This window comes from Zootoca vivipara, chromosome 5, assembly GCF_963506605.1.
Source record: "Zootoca vivipara chromosome 5, rZooViv1.1, whole genome shotgun sequence".
In the NCBI taxonomy this organism is placed as follows: domain Eukaryota; kingdom Metazoa; phylum Chordata; class Lepidosauria; order Squamata; family Lacertidae; genus Zootoca; species Zootoca vivipara.
The window spans coordinates 81,758,181-81,775,332 of record NC_083280.1 but is presented as its reverse complement, the minus strand read 5'-3'; the positions used below and the strand labels follow the sequence as shown (position 1 = coordinate 81,775,332).

At 42.5% G+C, this 17,152-nt stretch overlaps 1 protein-coding gene across 6 annotated transcripts in view; it reads left to right on the top strand.

Annotated features, from left to right (window-relative positions):
* ZMIZ1 (zinc finger MIZ-type containing 1) overlaps positions 1-17,152 on the top strand; it is a 126,341-nt gene that overhangs the window by 19,103 nt on the left and 90,086 nt on the right. Inside the window, exon 1 of one of the 6 annotated variants that reach the window (XM_060275011.1) lies at positions 2,008-14,223. The exons of the other annotated variants lie outside the window; for them this stretch is intronic. The gene's annotated coding sequence lies outside the window, so the exon portion shown is untranslated. Of the gene's footprint in view, positions 1-2,007; positions 14,224-17,152 lie in introns of those variants that run through there. 6 annotated transcript variants of the gene reach the window in all.

The window sequence follows — 17,152 nt, the reverse complement described above, 5'->3', positions numbered from 1 at the left end:
ATAAGCAATGTTCAAAATTCACCAGGCTTTTTGTGACCCACATGGTGATCACAGGGTGCCGGGTTGGCGACCGACATTTCCATCTGGTTTGCCCCTCTAGCTTTCTTAAGCAGGTAAGCAGAAGAGCTTATTTATTGCATTGATATCCCACCTTTTTCTCCAAGGAGTGGTAGATCATCCATACCCCTCCTCAGTTAATCTCTGCAATGACTCTGTGAGGCTAAGAAGCTAGTGAGGGTTGGGGCAGGCAGAAGGCTAGAGAAGGAGATATGAAATAAGGAAGGGTCCAAGAAGGAAGACTGTGTGAGGGCATATTATTGGAGAGAGAACATGGACAGGTCAAGGAGGTGGATTGAAATGATCAGCTGCTAAATCTTTGCCTGCAAGAATTTGGTGGAAGGGAGATTCAGTGTAACTCCCTCTGTTTCATTATAATGAGCTGCAACTTCCATGCATGGTGGAGAAACGAGTACTAATTCTCCTTAGAAAGCCTAGGGAGGAGAAATAGGATGAAAAGAATGGTGGTCAGTGGAAGGAACTTGGACTTCAACAAAAAATTTTACAAGGAAATAGATTGAGCCTAGATTGATTGAAGAGGTCATGGAGTTAATGCATATGCATCCAAAAGTAAAAATAGCAATACTAGTCTGGGGGAAAATGGTAACCATTTTAATAAAACTTAGAAGGCACCTCTCAACACCGCCGACAAATATGCCCACTATATCTTTTAAATGGGACAAAGAAATACAATATACCAGTCCAATGTTTTTGCACACACAAAAATTGGTCTCTTTATTATTCTTCCTTTCCTTTCATCACAGCTACCAGTAATTTCACATAAGGGAAGACATGTTTCTTGGGGAATTTTTTCCAAAGTCAGAAAGAACATATTTTCAAGTCATCTCCATGAATTTCCACCAGTTAATCTAAGATCCTTTGTAAAAGAACCAATTGATCTAACACAAGCTACACCAATCCTTGCGCAATGAAAATGTATAAGAACCCCTTTCCATTCATTTCAGACTTCATTTTGGAGACGCTTCAGCATACCAGGTTCTTCCCTGGGGATGTTATTCTGAATATTGAATATCTGAGTAAAAAGTGGGACAGTTGGTTTCCTGTATGATGAGCTCTCCTAAATCAAATTTGTCTTATTCGCTTCAAACATCATGGATTTCCCATCATGGAGGGGGAACCCTAACAAATCATATTATTTGATGTGCTTACTGCAGAAGCAATTTCATTAAGACAAAAAAAATAGCAGCTTCTGGAATCCCAGTGTGAAAAAAATGATTTGCTGCTGGTCTAAAATGAGATCTGTAGATGTAAATTGTTGGGAATTTGTAATGGTAGTTGTCTCCCGCTGGGAAATATTGAACCAGCCTCATGGCCTTGAAATGCAAAACCGCAATGTGAAAAGGATATTTTTAAAAGGACAACTGGGTGTTCTCTGTAATACACATAGCTGCCAAGTTATCCCTTTTTTAAGGGATTTTCCCTTATGCTGAATAGGCTTCCTCGCGAGAAAAGGGAAAACTTGGCAGCTATGGTAATACAGCAATCTAAAATGTAACTTTCTCCAAACAGTAAGTACTCATGAAAACTTGACTGCTTCCAAAGTGCTATGTATCATCCTGTCAAATCCAGTTTTTTGCTGAATGGGTGGGGGTTATGTAGGGCCCCGCCCTATTGCTGAAAACCATCTACTATCTAGGGTCTCCTGTATGACTGTGAAGTAGCAGAGGCTCCTTCACTGGCCTCATAACTTTATCACCATCATTTACATTTTATTTATTTATTACATTTATATACCACCTATTAATAGAATCAAAGAGTTGGAAGGGATTGTGAGGGTCATTTAGTCCAACCCCTTGCAATGCAGGAATCTCAACGCACAGCCCCCCATCCAATGTGAAACCCTACTTTGCTTGTGAATGTGCTAGCAGTTTTATTGCTGTACATATTGTGTGTGTGTGTAACAACACTTTTTTGTTCTTTTTAATTCAGAACAGGCCAAATACCACCTCCCCACTTTAAAGCAAGTGAAAAAAAGCAGTAAAACAAACAATAAAGCAAAACAATAACAAAATTAATAAAAGGTAGGGGCAGCAGCAGCAATTAACAAAGGTGAAGAGACATTCAAGCCCGTAATCCTGGCTTATCATGGAAATCATAGTTTTCACAAAATGCTGAATATGTGAGCATTTGTACACATTCCATTGGAACTTAACCCTCCCGCTGCAATGGATCCACATGTGGAAAGGCTGTCAAAGTGCCTGAAGAAAGCATCTTATGTGAGAGGATGGCATTCATTAAAGTTTCACTGTTCTGATGCATTTGTAATTCATTCACTGTTCCCTTTCCAAGTATTTGGTCTCCAAATCCGTGGTTTGTATTGTTTCATTCCCACCCAGCATTACTGTCCTCATATTTTTAGAAAGAATGGATAGCGGATAGCAGGAATTATTATTTTTCAAAGCAAAAGATGGAAAATAGTAACCTGACTATTTACTCCTATTGCACCCTGGAGCAAGAACTTTTGGCTTGCTTGCCCCAGTTGGACAGGAGAATATTGGCAGGAGTCTTCTTTAGTGGCTGCCGACCATTAGAGTTTGCTCCTGTGCCATCTCTCCTACGTGATTGGAAAAAACACAATCCTTTTTTTTTAAATCGCCTGACAGTTCCTATATCAAACAGCAATGTATATTGCCATCACTTGGCGATTAACGCGTATTCATGGTGGGCATTAATGATTTAATGCACGAGTACCAGTGCTTCAAAATGCAGGCTGCTTGATGCTTATTTCTCTATGTTTTTGGTAGATTAGCTCTTAAGAAGCTTCCTCGATTCCCTCTCTTAAACCCGCAAGATAACAACATCAAGACTTGTCAAGGAATAGATGATTTGTCTGGAAACTATGCCATGAAGTGGTTTGATATGGCTATGTGATTATACGTGTCAAAAGCAATAGTTTTTAGCAGACCACAGGCACAAACCAGGAAGGTCTCCTGCACAAGCCCCATACTTGAAATTAATACTCCTACTCATTTCAGTTTGATTCACACAGGAAAACTTGTCATATTGTGGATGCTGTATCAATCAAAAGGGAACAATACTGTAGTAATCATTTCTAGCATCAATATAATGATTTAATTAGAGCATTTGATGACTTTTCACCTACCTCCATTCCGTATTCTTTTTTACAGTAGCCCAGTGAGGCAGGTCAGTATTATTAACATACCGCAGATGTAAGACGTGTGTGTGTGTGTGTGTGTGTGTGTGTGTGTGAGAGAGAGAGAGAGAGAGAGAGAGAGAGAGAGAGAGAGAGAGGAAATAGTGGTGTACCTCCGGTGACCTAATGAGTTTATGTTCAACATGTAATCTGCACTGTTTAGATATCTTGGCTCACAGTTCACACCCTTAGCCACTATATGTTACTTCGAAAAACAATTGAACAAGATGTGGTAATGGCTGCCAATTTAGACAGCGTTGAAAAGTGGTTGGAGAAATCTATGGAAGATAGGGCTATAAATGGCTATAGGTTATCTTCAATATCCAAGGCAGTATGCCACTAACTGCCAATTGATGAGGAACCAATTGTGGAGGGCCATTACCCTAATGTCCTGCTAGTGGATTTCTATCTGGTTGGCCACTTTGAGAAACAGGGTGCTAGCCTGGATACGCCTATGGTCTGATCCAGGGGGCTCTTTTTTTAGGAGCAAAATTTCCAAGCTTTTGTTTGGGGGGGAAGTTTGTTTAGCATCTGCTGATAATGAAAACTTTGACCTCCTTGACCCTTGTACTGTACAGAATTTTTGTAATACATCTATATAATATATTTCAGTATTTACATGAAAATGCAGATGTAGTAAAGCTATTAATAGTGTATCCTAGTATTTCTTTCACAAGTACGAGGGAGTACTAGCGGTAAGTGTGAACAGCTGTACCAATGCAATATGAGGCTCATCAGCAAATGCGTGGGGGGATTCTGTAAGATACTTTTTGCCTGATTGGAACCATACCTAAACAGCCTGAAAGGCCCTGCTGTACGCTTGCTTCCCATGCCAATCCAATAGCCTTTGAAGGAAGTGGACTGACTGAATGACATGGTTGATTTCTACACCAGTGTGATTGCTCATTGATTGGTGCATGATCTTAATTCATTTATGTAGTACAGTGTTTCCAAAAGTGGGCGATACCGCCCAGTGGGGGGCGCTGGAATGATCCAGGGGAGAAGTAGCCTCGGGTGCAGTTGGGGGCATTGAATAAAAATAAGGGGGCAGGAGAAGAAAGAAGAAAACCCATTCATAATGGTTTCATTTGTTGTTTAATGATGCTTACCGCCATGTCGGACGTTGTTGCAGGATGGCGACAACACCTTCCATGGATCTGGCACTTGTGCTGGAGGCAACAAGTTTTCCCGAGCTTGGGTGAACCCATTTCAGCTTCACTCAGGCCCAGGAAGTGGATCACAGCTTGCCTGCCTATTTGACCAATGGCAAGCAGGCTGTGACACAGCCCTTCTTCTTTGCTTAAAGAAGGCAGATTTCCAGGGGGCACTGAGTCATGCTTTTTCCTGAAATGGGGGAGGTAGGCCAAATAAGTTGGGGAACCTCTGATGTAGAATGTGTAAGAGCAACAATCTTTCCCAGTGCCTGGAAGGGACTCTTCCTATTCCTTATTTACTTGGAGACTTCAGGGCTGGGGTTTTTGTGTGGCACTGGATATCTTGATGCCAGAGGGCTGAGGGCATTAACCTTTTGACCAGCTGGTGGCGAGGGGGTTTGTGGGCATCTCTTTGTGATATAGGCCAGAACAACTGGAGGTGAGGGAAGAGTCCTAAGGAGATGTTTCCCAAAGGAGATAATAAAAGCAAACCATTTCTTAATTTACCATCAGCAAAGATGAGTGTGATCAGGTCTGCTAGTTCTTTTGGACTAGGCTGAATTAGCATTTGAAATGGAAGCATCTTCATGGGACCAGAAAAAAATAAAATCCATAAAAACATATACATCTTTTTTTAAAAAACAAACAAAACAAAACCTGTCAGTTTCTGCTTAAAATGTTGTAGAGATACTGTGTCCTGTTTTTGTAACTTGCTTGTTGCAACTTGCCTAATAGAAAGCAAAGAGTTAAAGCCCTGAAGTCTTATAAATGGAGGTAAATGCTGACGCAAGGTCTTCAGTACTTTTCTGACAGAACACCCATCTTTAATTTGCTTGTCCCTTTACCCATATAACATTGTACATCTGCCCTTGAAAATAGCTCTTGCAAGCATGAGTGTAGCCAGGGAAGTCAATTTAGCAGAGGTTCCTGTCTGTGTCCTAGCACTGCAGGCAGACAGCCTGGAGCTAGGAGTTATTATCGGCTAAACAGGTATATGAATAATTACTAAAGAGAGAAGCCTGGGTTAATTGCAGTTTTTAATCTTGTTCTCATAAATTCTTAGATAATTTTTTCAGGGGGGAGCATTCATAAAAGCTTCAGTAAGTGTTTTCTTTTCCCCAATGATTTATTATTTATTTTTCCTATCATAATTTGACATAATACCTTCACTGTACATGAAACTCCTATCAATTTTGTTCATTTTTGTAGGACATGTATATCCCACCCTTCCTTTAAGTAAGCTCAGATGGACCTCAGGTTATATTGTTTCTCTTGTCAAAGAGGAGAATTTAAACCCCAGTCATGGAGTTCCAATATGTTTTAGCATTGTGCACAGTTTGACACATAGGCACTTAGCTAAAGTCACCTAATGGCTGAGTGGGGATTTGAAGGACATTGGACCAATGTGGTCTGCCCCTCCCCCCCCGGGGGGGGGAGGGGAAACCCTTGGGAAAATCTTGCTTCACTTCTAAGCTTCTTAGATCTCTCACATCATTTTCACATGTGCGTAATCCCTACTAGAATTGCTTCAAAAGTTGGCATTTGGTCGACAGAGCCTGTCTTCATAGAGTCTTCACAGAATTGTAGAGTTAGAAGGGATCATAAGGATCATCTAGTCCAGGCACCCCCAAACTTTGGCCCTCCAGATGTTTTGGACTACAATTCCCATCTTCCCCAACCACTGGTCCTGTTAGCTAGGGATCATGGGAGTTGTAGGCCAAAACATCTGGAGGGCCAAAGTTTGGGGATGCCTGATCTAGTCCAACCCCCCAATGCTGGAATTTTTGCCCAGCATGGGACTCGAACCCACAACCCTGAGATTAAGAGTCCCATGCTTTACTGACTGAGCTATCCTAGAAATCTGAGTGCTTGCTTAGAGGATATGAGGTAGTCAGACTTCAGTGCAGGCCATATCTTTTCTTCACATGCTATATTGTAGTCGACTTCGGGAAAAAGTGTGCATTAACCACAAAGTAGCTTAATGTGCCAGGTGTCTTATGACACCTTCCATAGGAGTTTTTACCATTACAACCCTACATTTCAAAACAAACATACTTAGACATTAAAAAGCCAAGACATTTTATATTTTTATATGTGGCCTTTAAATTATGATTATAGGGGTATTTTATTTCCCTAGAACAGTCTAATTTAAGAGAGCAGTGGGGAAACATAGTTTCTCATTGCTACCCCACAGAGTTAATATACCTGCTTTTCTCTCATTCTCATGCTACTCCTGGAGTGTTTCTGTTTTTGAAACACAGACACCACTCAAAACCATATTCGTTTGGTTTGGCTGCTTCGTATGTGGTTGCTTTTTCCTTTCTCTTTTTAGTATGCAGCTATAAAGGCCAAGTGCACCTGCATACAGCTTGTGACCCAGCCTACCAGCCATGCATGGTGGCTTCCCAAGGGTTCAGTAAACCTCTTGTTTCTGCTGCCTGCCTGAAACGCCAAATGCAAGGCAGTGTGTTCTTGTAGGACACTTGTTAGGCAATAATATATGGCTGGTGTGAGTTCCTTCAGCTTGAGGGCCACAGGGTGTGTATGCCTGGTTTATATTATTGAAAGTTCATATCTGAACAAGTAAATGTTTAAGAGCATTGTAAGAGCCTGCTGGATCAGGCCAGTGGCCCATCTAGTCCAGCATCCTGTTCTCACAGTGGCCAACCAAGATACCTGTAGGAAATCGACAAACAGGATTCGAACATGAGAGTACTCTCAGAAGCATTCCTGCCTCCTACTGTGATAGCAGAGCAGAGCCTGCTCCTCAGTGAACGAAAAACACTTGTACTTCATATGTGAAAATGAATTATTTTTCTTATAGTGGGGTACCGTATATGTCCATGTAGGGGAAAAGTCATACCTTTTCTTCTTGTGATTGCCCACTGTGCCTTTACAGTGTAACTTATTCAGGCAGAGGGTGTTATCAGTAGTGGCACCTGCCCTGTGGAACGCCCTCCCACCAGATGTCAAGGAAATAAACAACTACAGGTATCTGACTTTTAGAAGACATCTGAAGGCAGCCCTGTTTAGGGAAGCTTTTACTGTTTGATGTTTTATTGTGTTTTTAATATCCTGTTGGAAGCCGCCCAGAGTGGCAGGGAAGGCCTGTCCAGATGGAGAGGGTATAAGTAATATTTTATTTTATTTTATTTTATTGAACTCAAGCCTCAATGTGTATATTTTGGATATGTTTGCTTTAAAATAATATGAAATATTTGTGTGTGTGTACTTGTGTGTGTTATCCAAAGGCAAAAACTAGGCAAAAGGGTAGATTATAAAATCGAAGCCATGTTTTGTAGGTTCTGGAGCTGAGCATCAGTCTTGGCCCAGTTCTTCTCTATGGCAATATTCCGCCCCAATACAGAGATAGATATACTCCTCCCTGGTATAAAAAGACTTCAGTGGGAGCTTTTAAATAGTTATCCCTGTGAGACAACATTTCCCATGATGTAATTTGACACACAGTCGTCATTGGAGCTTAAACATAGTAATCTTTGAAAATGATTGGGAATTTGCCCTGGAGGGGGGAAGACCTGTTATGATTAATTTCTACCAATGATAAACCACTCCTTGTCCAAAATGCAATGTGCTATGAAGTATGATTTAATCCATTTAACTACAGTGCCTGGTGCCTGTGACAACTGTGACTCAAATGTCATCACAGAAAGTGATATTTCAAGTGGCATGGTGGGATTAGAAACCTGCTGAAGATTTGTCAAAGGAAAAGTAAGTACATAATTTTTAGATAAGTGATTTGTCTACTGTGAACTGCTTCTACTAAAAGAGAGAGAGAGACAAGGAGAGTTGGGGAGGGAGGGACTGGGAGGCAGTTTTTAAATTAAGCATCCCTGAACCTTTGCACTTGACCATGGATATAACTACATAGGAAGTGGGGGGGGGATTTTAAAATTTAAAGTGGAAATTATCTGTATTGGGTATAAATTTATTAAAAAATATAATTTGCTGGTGGAAGTCCTGGTGGATCATACTTTTAATTTTTCTTCTTAGAAGTCTAAGCTCAGTTTGACTTTTGACATAGGATAGTGTCCAATCTTGGAAGGTTATGTGTGTTTTTGAAAAGAGACTGGGAAGTGTGAGGCAGGGATGAGTATTTCGCTCTGTGGTTTCTGCAGCTGAATTAATGGAGTCCCAAACTGTATGCTAAGTCAAAGTAGTGTCCTATATGAGGGGTTGAAGCTACACCTTGAAGAACTCCAGCCCTCATGAATCCAGTGGTCTCTGCCCTTCAGAGCACAGGAGTTCCATTTCAATATTGACTGAGAAATTGGTAGAGGTGATATTGCAAGGGAGAGAATTAGGATGTACTGAATCGCACGAGGCATTTTATGCTGTAATCGAAAGGTGCAGGGGACTCCCAAAAACATCCTCATTGCCTATGGTATGAAAAATATGGGGAAATGCTTCTTTATTCCATCAACCCATTTAGTTGCATAGCTCTGTGGGTGAGGCCCAGGCCTTAAGTGAATTGCAGTCTTGTGCCTTCTGGATTGCATAGATAAATCTTGAATGTACAATGCCACCTGAATAAATGTTGATATGGGAGATAGACGCTATAAGGCAATTGGAGTAATTTCAAAGGCTTAGCGAAAGTACCATTTAAAAATGAGTAAAGTGCTGCTCTGGTTCGCCAGAAGCGGCTTTGTCATGCTGGCCACATGAACTGGAAGCTGTATGCCGGCTCCCTCGGCCAATAACACGAGATGAGCACCGCAACCCCAGAGACTGGACCTAATGGTCAGGGGTCCCTTTACCTTTATCTACTGGCTAAGCTAACCAAGGCTTCCTCAAGGCATTCTGCTGTTGGCAGGTGGCAACCTCTCACCCCCAATTCCAGATACAGAACCCAACCAGATTGACAGTTGAATATCTTAACATTGGGGACACTGATGGGATAGTGTCTTCCGCCGTGCCCGAGGCTGCTTCAGGCAGCTCTATCACTCTGCCTAGTGGTAGCACCAGCTCTGCTTCTGAAAGAGCAGCTATGTGTGGATACAGTTGCCACTTGCGGATGCAGACCCAGCAGCATTATGACGGTTACCCAACTCCACTGACCAATTGCGTGAGTCCTTTGAGGTAGATGGGATTGTGGGATGCTCTTCCGCATCTGGGACTGTTACTTGTTGCACCCGGATGTAGTTGCCCATGGGTAGAGCAGGATTAGGATCATAGGGATACGCAGTTCTTCCCAATGTTGCTGTGGCTTAGACTTTGGTGAGTGCACCTAACTCAAGCAATTACTATCCAAACCCAGCACCTAGATGGGAAAAGCTTAGTGATACATACATTAAGATTCATTCCTAATGTATGTTGGACCCAAACCTGTCACCATGAGTGGAACCACTTAGGAGCAGCCCTGTAAACACCTGTGCGATTAGTGTTGAGTCATGACTCCAAACTCTAGATCAGGCATCCCCAAACTTCGGCCCTCCAGATGTTTTGGACTACAATTCCCATCATCCCTGACCACTGGTCCTGTTAGCTAGGGATCATGGGAGTTATAGGCCAAAACATCTGGAGGGCCACAGTTTGGGGATGCCCGCTCTAGATGAACCATTTATCAACTGCAGAAAGATCTAACAATCAGTAGGGCTCTGTATATAAGCCCCTGAAACATATGCTTATCCACAGACCTGGCTAAGGCTCAGCTCCTAATTTTAGACTTAAGTCTTGGAGGGCCGCCCCACACATCCATTTTCTTACTTCCTCCTGCATACACTCTTGAGCAACTCTGCTGTCTACATAATTATAGTTTTTAAAAGAGCATGAGTTCTGTTTTAATAAAAGAGAGTGACATTCCAAATACCCTGCTATAATGTCATACTGTGGGTTTTATTTTATTTTTTAAATTGAGAACAACAATTTCTGTGATGTACAGCAGATGCTTGCAAAGGAACGCTGGTCCTTTCTATTGTAACAATTTCCAGATGAGTAGGTGCGTTAGCTGGAGAAACATGGAATAAAACTAAAGGGTCTTGTGGCACTTTAAAGACTAACACATTTTATTATGCTATGAGCTTTCATGGACTAGAGCCCACTTCACCAAAATGAAGTGGGTTACAGTTCACAATAACTCACACCATAATAAAATTGGTTAGTCTTTAAGGTGCCACGAGATTCTTTCTTTGCTTTTTTAGTCTGAGAGAAAAAAGGCAAAACACATTCTTGCCAGTTTTCAGTTCTTTTAATTGAAATCAGCAAGATAGCCCAGGCAAGCGCATCTGTGGCAAGGCTTGATGGATTTTGTGAAGGTTGCGCTTGGATAGGAAGTGGGTTTTTTACCACAGGATGCTGTGTCAAGGAAAGACTGGTTCTTGGTTGGCCACAACTTAAACTGCCACTTTTCCCTCCGAGAAGGGGAAAGCTCTCATTGGCTTCCTGTTTACGTACTTTGCAATCATTCACTCCATACAGAAAACATGACTTCTTTTAACTTGAAAATGTCTTGAAACGAAAGCCAAGTAGTTGTTCTTTAAAAGGTCCGGGATTCAATTCCCTTTTTGAAATTTAAACCTTGTATACAGAATTCATTAAAACTATTATTGAAAGCCTTGTTAAAAGGTATGGTATGTTGACCTGTAAATAATTTGTACAGTTGGAACAATTTTAAAATCTCCAAAATATTTTCTCAAAAAAATATTCAGTATATTCCTATCTTGATGCTGAAAGCTGCTGCTATAAGAGGAATATAGTACTCTTGCTAAGTGCTCAAAGTGTTTCTTATAAATGACCTCAGTAACCTTTGCTACAGCCCTGCATGGTAGGCCAACTTTATCCTCATATTAGTAATCTGGGGGTTGAGGGTTAGTCTGGATGAGGCTGCTGTTCAGAGTGTAAATTATGGCTGGGATTTTTTTTTCCTGTTGAGAGTCAATTATCTTCGAAGTAATATGTCAAGGGAAGAAGTTCCAGAACAACCAGCAGTGGGGCAGAAGTGGCCTGCCTTTCAGCTGGAGTGTTGCCCCCTCCCCAATACCTTTGTGCTAAACCTTGAAACTCCTGGAAATTTGGCACAGCTTTAATTTGAACTGGGGATTTCCCAGGGCTGGATTACCAAATAGGCAGAGTAGGCACTGGCCTATGGGCACCTTTTTACAATCAAGCCTTCTTAGTTTTACAAGGGGCCCCCCAAGATTTTGGCTGCCTAGGGGCCTCCGCAGGGTATAATATGGCACTGGGATTTCCTAGCCCATAAATTATTCTCTTAAGTACAGTACTACCCCTTTGTGGGGCAGTGAAATTGATTTGGGGCTCCTTTACCTCCATTATGATTCTTCACCTTCCTCACTTGTTCAGAACATCAGAACTCTGGTTCTTTATTCTCCCGTTGCAATGCTCGTGAGTATCTGAGTAAGGCATCTACAAGCTCAGGATCATGTGCCGTTGTAAGAAACATCAGATCCTGAACTTAGGCATCCCTTCCTAGATATCAGATTTGTTTATACTGTAGTAGTAATTGCATTGACATGCCTTGTATACGGTCCTGATCTACTGCTTAGGGGATTAAATAACACATCACAGCTCCACATTTAGTAAATTAAATAAATATATTGTATAAAATATACTGAGTAAATTTGGGTAGCTTTTTCTTGTTCTGATAGTCATGTGAAGGGACAAGGACCTGTGGTTCAACCACTTGAAATTCTACACAGTCACCTCTCCTGAGATTCCTTCAGAGTTTGTCTGCATAGTATCAAGCATATTTTTGAGCCATAAGATCTAGAAAATTGCTTTTTAAAAAGCTGAGATTCCAGAATCTAAATTCTGTGCCCTATTCTGCACCATAGAATTGTGGAGTTGGAAGGGACCCCATGGGTCATCTAGCCCAACCCCCTGCAAATGCAGGAATCCTGCCCACAGCCATCCCTGGTTAGCAGACAGACACAATGACCCATTGCATCCTTTGGGGTTCTTTGCCCTGTGATCTTATAGAATTATAGCATACACACAACTCTCCTTGAAGTATCCTAAACGTTCTGCTGTCCTTTGACTGCTTCTCATTTTATAATCTGCTGGCACAAGAATGGTCCCACAAGTCACTTCTGGATCTGGGGAATGGGTTGGGGCAAATAATGTGAAACAGCTGACAACTAGGTCAAAGAGAGCCATGATTACTGTAAATTTGGCTGAGAAGTAAAAGTGCCTTTTTCCATTCTAATTGTGTGTGTTGCTCCTTTCCTGCGTTAAGCTTCCAGACATGTGTGAACGAGTGCCAAATTATTAGACTGCAGTTGCTTCTCACATGTAGTTTGTGCTGAGCTTTGAGCACATAAAGGTTTGCATAAATACTGGATGTTCCCCAGAGAGTAACCTGCTGGATGAGAGGAAGACAGCCAAATGAAAGCTCGGCTCCAAATCCATCCACTTGAACCTTCTTTTCAGGTGTACTAGCTGATGAAATGGCAACAACCCTCTTTGTTTTGTTCTTTCAAACAGTGATTCATGCCAGAATTACGCCAATATGAATTTCGTATTCTGGTACAGGTGGCGTGTGTCCACTTCCTCCCCTTCCTTTTTGTGGGCTGATTGCCTTCACGCAGGAAGCCACCAACGTAGCTGCTGTCTCCTAAAAAGCAGAACCTTCCTCCTCTGGACGCTTAATTAGCATGACTAGTTTGATGGATTTAGTCAACAGTATTTCTAAATAGGGGATGCAGGGAGACCCTGTACACCAGCTCTCTCCCAAACAGAAGCCCCTTTTTTGACCAGGCGCCCTTAATGGCTTGCTAGACACACTCAAACAAGTGTTGCTTCTGATTAATTGATCGAGGGGGGTAATTTTAGCCTTTTGGCAGCGTTCCAGAGAGCAACCCTTTGTCCTAATATTCCTAGCACCACCCCTCCTTGCAAGTTTGAAATGTGAGATGCCTGGATCCCCCCCCTTCCCACCCCACTCCCTCTCTTTCTCTCTCCCTTCTGGCAAAGTGGCTGTGTCTGCTTGTGTGTATCTCTGTCTGTGAGTGTATGTGTGTGTGTGCGTGCGTGCATGCGCACGTAAGTGATAGATGGGTATAATGGGAGAGCAAAGGGATGGACCACTAGAGACAGCAAAAGGAAACCATCAATACCAGTAACATGCAGTTGAGGTGAGAATTTTCCTAGTGTTTGATTCCCCCCACCCTCTCCTCTTCTTTATTTCTCTCCCCCTCCTCATCTCTTTCCAGTCCTTTCAAGCGGCGTTGGGGAGGGGGAGAGAGGAGGGTGTTTTTCTTTTTTTGTTAATGGAGCCTCCTTTCATATTTGCAAGCGCTGCACACAGACGCCCGCCCGCCCACCCTCTCCCAGCAATGTCATGCGGACGCCACTGCGTGCCCCCTCGCTTGTTTCAGGTCTGTCCGCGTAGATGTGTGAAGTTCTAAAGCTGAACCTGATTCTCCCTTTATTGTCTCTGGAGGGTTGTCGCTGGCAGCACAAATAGCCTGTTGGCAAGTACGGCATGAGCCCATTAGCAAGGCTCCATCTGTGATTGGTTTTGCCTGGAAACCGGGAGACAAGCGATGAATAATTGATGTGTGTTGTGCAGGAGCTGGACAGGCAAAGAAAAAGAGCGAGAGCGCAGGATGCCCTCGGAGAGGGGGGAGAGAGAGAGCAGACTCGAAAAATAGCTACTGGCTGCCTTGCGCTGCTGAGATTAAGGTAGCCCTGGCTTTCTTTGTTCTGCAACTACATGCTTTCTTTCTGCCTAGAAGTGTTTTCAGATAGATGTGGCCTTCCCCCCCACCCCACCCTCCTTGCAACAGAAGAGAGGGAGAAACACCACCCCCCTCGAGGTAGGGGAGTGGAGGACGCCAGTTTCGACTGAAATAGAACTTGTGGGTAAGTTGGCATCTGCAGAGTGTCTGCATGTGTGTTGTGTGTGAGTGTGGGCTCACTCCAGCTTCTCTGACGAGGTGTGTGTGTGTGCGAGAGAGAGAGAGAGAGAGAGAGAGAGAGAGCATGTCTCTGGGTGCGTGCTTGCGCGTGCGTGAGGCATAGAGAGAGAGAGAGCATTGTGGGTAGAAGTGTGTTGTCAGGTGGCAAAGGCAGCACAAGGGGATGAAAGACAGGACTCCACTTGCAAACTAGGGCATGATTTTATACAGCTTCAGATTGCATTCCCATTTTTCATGAAATGGTCTATCTAGGTTTTGGGGTGTGAGTGCGGTTGGGATATGTGTGTGTGGTTTGCGGTTGTTGGTTTTTTCCCCATTAGTGTGGTTTTTTTTGTTTTAGGATGATTTTATTTTAAGGGGAGAAATCCTGCCCTGTGCAACGAGGTATTTGACAAGATGTTGATACTTTAATTTATTTAGCTAGTAACCATGGTGAACAGAGTGCATGCAAGGTTACAGTGGCCTTTCTCTTCAACCTCAGCATGTCTGCGCTGCCCAAAATTACTAGATTACTAAATACCAAGCAGCTGGAATATTAGGCAGCACTGTTGTGCTTCAACTATTTCAAGATTATTGCCATCATTTTGAAAATTAATTGCTTTGTATCAGGCTTTTGGCAAACATGCCTCAGTGAGCAATCTTTCAAGGGTGCTTCTTAGTTTCAGCTGGTAAAATATCTAAAAGTTGAGTGTAGTTTGTATTGTTGACATTTAATGCATATATTTAAAGGCTATTAAGCAAGCCTAAAATCTGCAGTCACTGGAAGAACTGAGATACTAGAATTCAACATGCTTGTTCCAAGGGACCTGTTTTGTTTTAGTTTTGAGTGTTGAAGGAATTGGGGGGAAAGTGTGATTGCTCACAACTGGCTAGAGAAATCAGTTTTTGCTTAATAGGACCAGAAATCTAGCACTGCAGAGTTTCAGTTTTAGCTTAGCAAGCAGCAAAATAAGGGCTGCAGCATGTTAACGGAAGCTGTGCCAATGTTTTGGTTTGTGCACCTGAGTGACGTCACCGTTTAACTGAGATGGAGTTTCAGCACTGGGAGCCTCCATCAATTTGCTGAGTGAAGTAGGTGTGCTTTGCAATAAGCAGCTTGATTGGCGGGTTTCTGTGGCAGGATAGAGCATTGGTTTTTTCCTATTGCTTGGGGCCTGATTCTTGGAAGGGGTGGGATTCATTCCAGCGTTCTCATGCAGGTCATGCAATTAGCAGCAACTGATCTGTAGCTGAACTAAGGCCAATTGGGGCTTGATCCAAAATCTCTTGCCTTTTAATGGCTTTTAAAGTCTTGTTATCCCAGAGTGGCTTTAACTGAACTTTTGATGTAATAAATTAATGGGAGCTATCATAGTCTTAACAGGTGTCAGGCTGAAGAATCATATAAATGTGGCATTTACTGAGTGCAAGAAATGTTTTGCAAAATAGTGCAAGGGGAAAACAGTTTTAAAAGATCTTAATCAGTTATCAAGATACTATTAAGAACTTTGTTATCTCCCCCGCCCCCTGAGAGGGGGGAGGTTTCCCCCACTATCCATGCCCTCTTTTGTGATGGAACGAGAGTCAGGTTGAGGATACGGGGACCAAGTAGACCTCCTTGGCTTCAGGCTCTGATATCAGTCTCACTACTACATTCAGGGTCATGAAGTATCAACACACACACACACACACACACACACACACACACACACACACACCAGCAATATAATACCATTACTGTACTGGGGGAGGTTTTGTTTTATTTTGATTGCTATCATTTCAGCCTTCCTCGTTAGCATGAACTAGGCTTGTTGTCTGAAAGCACCTACATTCCTTAAATTTTGTAAGCACCTCCTTCAGGAGGCATCGTTGCTTATGCCACAGATGAGGCAGAGCAAGGTGTAAAAGGGATTTTTGTGTAGTGTAGGTGTGAAAGGTTTTGCTGCAAGGGGAAAGGGTTGGACTGGACACCCTTTAGATCTGTGGGAACCCTGTGATTCAGTGCACATTGGGGCAAAGCTTTGGAACTTTGTGGACATACCAGCAAAAGATCTATTGATATGTTGGATGGGGCATGAGTGTGTGAAGGCAGGAAGGACACTTTCCGGTGCAGTGCATCTGTATGAACTCTGCGTACAAAAGCACATTGAACCTCTCTCACACACATACACCATAGAGGCTGAGGCCACCCAGCCTTCAAAGGTGAGGGCCAAATTTGCCCTTGCTACAAAAGTGCTTCCCAAAAGTACATTAATTTACTTTTCCACATCATAGGAATGAATCTTAGGCAATTGCTCATTTAGTAGGAAGCAAAGATCACCTGCTCTTGCCCTGGTGATCCCAGCTATTGAGAACCATTTTTAATCCTTATGGATAGCCTCACCCTAGGAACGTCCTGAAAGTGTGAGCTAGCCATCCCCCCTTTTTTTGCTCTATTGCATTTTTTTAAAAAAAAATAATGACTATATTTACATATATTCATTTTCCCATTCAAATCCTGATCATTATTTCAGTTTATCATATTATAGTTCATCTTAGGCTCCTCAGAGCTGTTTTACTTTATACGTTTTTGAAATAAAATGTATGGCAGGTCACAGAATTGTTCAGACATCGATTGGCAGGGAGAAATCTTAACCTTGGTAAGAGTCCTGGGTGCATGCATGCCCCTTACTAAACATGAGGAGAGAGTGACGTCTGATCCAGGCTGTAGTACATTCAGCATATCATTTTCTTGATGGTGCAACCAAAAAATTCCCTCGCTCTTTACTGGGATGAATTGGGGGAAAGGATGAAGCGGTGATCAAATAAATATGGTGCAGTCTGGATTAGATTTCATGCTATTTCTGCAGTGGGGAGGCAGAAGGAGCCATCATAAGATTTACTTTCCTCCCAGT